Below are 5,323 nucleotides of genomic sequence, written 5' to 3' on the forward strand. Positions count from 1 at the left end.
TATTTGTGTTTCTCTACTTCCTGGATGTTGTAGAAGTTACTGTGGGCTCTTCAGTTGATGGGGCTGAAATACCTCACTTGATTCAGGGTGACTCCTGTTTTCTCAGACACAAGGAGAATAGTTGTTGAAAATCAGTTACGGGTGAGCCCAGCCCAGGGACTGCTCCAGAAAAGGCAAAATCTATGTTTGCTTGGTTGTTTTTTGTTTTTTGTTTTTTTTTTGGGGGGGGGTATCTGTCTGCTTGGAATATAAAGGGCTGTTTGATAGCTGTGTTATTTCAGGACAGGCACAAAAAGATGAGGAAGAAAAAATTTTTATCTAAAAAGGGCAAGATTTGTGCCTCTTTAAAAGCATGGTGGTACATGCCTTTAATCCCAGGATTCAGAGATAGAGGCAAGTGGATCTCTCTGAGTTCAAGGCTAGCTTGGTCTACAGAGTGAGTTCTAGTGACAGAATAGCCAGAGCTACATAGTGAGACCCCGCCTAAATAAATAAATAAATAAATAAATGAGACAAAACCCCAAGATGACAATAACAAAAAGAGACAAGAGTATCTACAGCCTAAAGAGAGAAACATCTGGGCATTCCATGGTATTCCACTCATCACTTCTAACATCTGGATTCTTCTTTGTGGGTCTTACCAGTGCAAGATGCTGGCAGCCCTGATCAGGGGTCTAAGGTTACTAGCTTTCCATGTGCTTTGGAACCAGCTTGTGGAACTATGACATTCCATGGCTAGAACCCTAAGCAGGTTTCTAGTTGATGGATGTCTGGTTTAACCATGTCAGCATATGTGCCCATTCCACATCAGTAATATGGATAAGAGAACTCAAGCAATGATAAACTTGGGCCCTAAAACTTGGGCCCTAAAAAGAGTTTGCCTAAGTATTTGCAAGATAATGGCTCAGTGGTAAAAACACTCACCAGCCTGGCAGTGGTGGTGCATGCCTTTAATCCCAGCATTCAGGAGGTAGAAGCAGGTAGATCTCGTGAGTTCTAGGAGAGCCAAGGCTACACAGAGAAACCCTGTCTTGAAAACAAAACAAAACAAAAAAACCATTATAGGATTAGAGAGATTGCTCAGTAGTTAAGAGCACTGACTGCTTTTCCAAAGGACCTGGATTCAATTCCCAATTCCCACATGGCAGCTCACAACTGTCTGTAACTCCAGGATCCAATATCCTCATACAGAAATATATGCAGGCAAAACACCAGTGCACATTAGATAGATAGATAGATAGATAGATAGATAGATAGATAGACAGATAGACAGACAGACAGACAGACAGATAAAAGAGCAGCTCTTCCAGAGGACCTAGGTTCAATTCCCAGCACCCACATGGCAGCTCACAACTTTGCCTTTGATGATGCACTATATTATATTGAACACTATATTTAAAAAAAAGGCAGCCCAATTTCCTCAATCAGAATGTGTAGTTCTCCCACAAGGTAACTGTCCTCTACTAAGGATATTATAGGTGATGGATAAGCTAATTAGAGTTCCCAAGCAATGACCTTGCTGTGCCAAAAGTTATGCTGCCAGAGATGAAGAGACACCAGGGAAAGCATCTTCTTATCTGCTCCCCTCATCCCCCAGATTACCATGTGAAGTTGAGGATGGCTCTTAAAAGGTTCTTATCATCCTGAAGTAGTGGTAGAGAAGGAATAGTCACTTGAAAAGCAGGATAAACTATCTTATTGTGTCCAGGGTATTCAAATACTATGGGTGTACCAAGTGTATACTATGAACAAGGGGCTGGACTCTATGGAAGCCGTCCATAATATGAAAGTATAAGGGCTTTCTGGGGACCTTATGTGTTTCTTTTCTCAGTAACTAGCTGATACCATACAGGGTATGTTGTATTATTCTGATTTTATCAATCTTTCAAACACTTTAATTTTGTTGTTTGTTGAGACAGAGTCTTTCTATATAGCTCTGGCTGGCCTCAAACTCAGAAAGTCTCCTGCCTCTACCTCCTGAGTGCTGGGATTAAAAGTATGTGCCACCATGTTGGGCTTTAATGTTAATTTTATGTGTATGGGTGGGTGTTTTGCCTGCACGTGTGTATGTCTATGCACCACTTGTGTGCCTGAAGTTTGCAGAGGACAGAAAATGGCATCAGATCCCCTGAAACTGGATACAGATGGTTGTGAGCTCCCATTTGGGTGCTGGGAATGAAAACCAGGCCTTCTGGGAGAGCAACCAGTACTCTTGTTTCATTGTTTTGTTTTGTTTTGTTTTGTTTGAGACAGGGTTTCTTTGTATATTCTTGGCTGTCCTGGAACCAGCTCTGTAGACCAGGCTGGTCTTAAGCTTACAGAGATCGATCTGCCTCCAGAATACTAGGATTAAAAGCATGTACCACCACCATCCAGTATTCTTAAGACAATGAGCCATCTGATATTTAAAGTCAGTTCTGTGTATGGCAACTTGGAACCAATGAGCTAGACACAGTGGCACACGCCTTTAATCCTAGCACTTGGGGAGGCAAAGGGAGGTGGAGTTTGAGGCCAACCTGGTCTACAAAGCAAGTCTAGGACAGCCAAGGCTACACAGAAAAACCCTGTCTCAAAAAAAGAAAAAAAAATGCCAATGAATCCATTCTTTGAACAGGAAGCTTCAGCTCTGAAAGGCAGAAACCTCTATTCTTTCTCTAAGATGCCTGGTCCATTCCAAGATAGGAAATGATATATATTGCTGAAACTACCACTAGAGAAACTTCAGAGGAAAATATGGGTTCCAGGGCTGACAAAAGAGGGCTTAGTGGGTAAAAGCTACCAAGCCTGATAAGTTCAGTTTGATCCCCAGGACCCACATGGTGGAAAGAGAAAACTGACTCATCTAAGTAAGTTGTCCTCTGACCTCTACATGTACTTTCCCCACCCCCCAAAAAAACACACAAAATTAATAAATAAATATAATAAAAATATTTTCTTAGAGGCAGGCATGGTGGCATATGCTGTTAATATCAGCACTTGGGAGGCAGAGGTAGGCAGATCTCTGAGCTCAAGGCCAGTCTGGTCTACAAAGTGAGTTACAAGATAGCCAGGGCTATACAGAGAAACCCTGTCTCAAAAAAAAACCCCACTATTATATAATATATGAAAAACGGATTACAGAAATTGTAGTACAGCTCTAAGACCCAGGAGAGCATTAAAAAAGTCTTTTTTTTTAAACATGTCTTTTTAAAAATTTAATTAAAAACTTATTTGCTTTTAATGCATTGGTGTTTTGCCTGCATGTCTGTCTCCCTCAGAATTGGAGTCATAGCCAGTTGTGAACTGTGGGTGCTGGGAGTTGAAACTTGGTCCTTCCGGAAAAGCAGCCAGTGTTCTTAACCACTGAGCCATCTCTCCAGCCCCACAGAAGGCAGTCTTCAACTGACAATGTGTTTTGAGAGATAGATGCCTAAAGGCAAATACAGTCTGGGCTAGGGAAATGGAAATGCATTATGGCTCTTCTTACCTTCTCTCCATGATGCCTTGGAAAACTCTTTGCCCGCTCTCTCCTACTGAAGAAATTATCCAGACCCCAAGTACAGATGTCTAGACAGCTCCTGTGAAGATAGCAACCATCCTAGGAGAAGAAATGGGCAGCCAGGAGCCATCAGTCTTCTGGATGCCAGGACCACTGGATATTCTGAAGGAGACTACTTCCTTACAGCATGGTTTTCTTCCAAGGGTTTAATGATTACTCCTTACTAGAACCCTTGCAGGTGTTACGAGAGCAGGCATGAGTAATAACTACTTCTGTGGTGCTAGGGGCCATACAGTCTGGCACATCCCTCACACTTTTATCCACCCCCTGAAGTCCAGGTAAGTGAACAGGGGGAGTATGGTTTCAGCCTTCCTCAATGCATTTTGCCAGCTAAAGTAGCAAGTAACTTCAGTTAATTTGAGCTCATCACGAGAATATAGATAGTAAGTCGGTGAAACTATCGGCAGAGAAAAATAGGCTGGAAGTATCAGCTATTTCTAAAAGTGTAACAAGTAACTTCCAAACTTAGCAGCTCAAAACAAGGATTTATTTATCTTGAAGTTTTCAAAGGTCAGGAATCTGGCAGTAGCTTAACTGGGTGGCTTTATCCCAGGGTTATTCCTGAGGTTTCAGTTGAGTTGTCAGCCTGGAAGCCTGATAGAGCAATGGCTTCAATCCCATCATGGCCCATTGGTAGGGCAATTGGCAAGGGTTTTCAGTTCTTAACCTGAGCCATTTCTTGGGATTCTTCACAACATGAATCTTAAACAAGCAGATAAGATCATGACCAAGATATAAATCACAAGACAGAAATCCCAGTGCCTACTACACTCTGAGAAATGAAAGACTGTGTACATGTGTGCACACACAGAGCCTTCATCTCATTATGCAGCAAGCAAGCTGCTGGAATTACAGGTCTGGACCACCACACCCACAATTTGCAGTATTAGGGAATGGATGCAGGATTTTATGCATGATATGCAGGCATTTTACCAACTGAGTTACACCCCCAGCCCTTAAAATAGTAAGTGCAGAAAATGAAATATTAGAACTAAGTCCTGATATATAAGTCGTTACCAAAGACTCAAGAGCTGGAGAAGTGGGCTCAGCAGTTAAGAGGACTAGCTGCTCTTCCAGAGGTCCTAAGTTCAATTCCCAGCAACCACATGGTGGCTCACAACCATCTATAATGAGATCTGGTGTCCTCTTCTGGTATGCAGGTACACATGCAGACAGAACACTATAATATTTAAAAAAAAAAAAAGCTGGAGAAGCTGGTGGGGGCAGGTGGCACAAGCCGATAATCCCAGCATTGTGGTTGGCAGAAGCAGGGGGATCTCTATGAGTTCAAAGCCACCCTGGTCTACATCTACAAAGAGAGTCCGGGTCAGTCAAGGCTACACAGAATCCCTATCTCAAAAAAAAAAAAAAAAAAAAAAAAGCTGGAGTTTAAAACACTGGCTGCTCTTCCAGAGGACCTGATTTCAGTTCCCAGCAACCACATGGCAGCTCACAGCCTGCAATCCCAAGGGATCTAACCCCCTGGTCTCTGGGGACACCAGGCATACACATTGTGTACATACACACACAAAGGCAAAACACCTATACACTTAAATTTTTGAAAAAGACAAGACCCTAACTGCAGTTTTTTTAAAAAAGTCTAAGCTAAGAATGGTGGAATACACTTACAATCCTAGCACTACCAAGGTTGAGACCGAAGTATCTCACATTTGAGGACAGCTGGATCAACAATAAGATCCTGTCTAAATAAAGCGGTGGTGGTGGGGGGTGTGTGTGTGACATGGTTCAGTGGATACAGGCACTTGCTGCTAAGCCTGTGGACCA

The sequence above is a fragment of the Meriones unguiculatus genome, chromosome X, assembly GCF_030254825.1.
Source record: "Meriones unguiculatus strain TT.TT164.6M chromosome X, Bangor_MerUng_6.1, whole genome shotgun sequence".
Lineage (NCBI taxonomy): Eukaryota > Metazoa > Chordata > Mammalia > Rodentia > Muridae > Meriones > Meriones unguiculatus.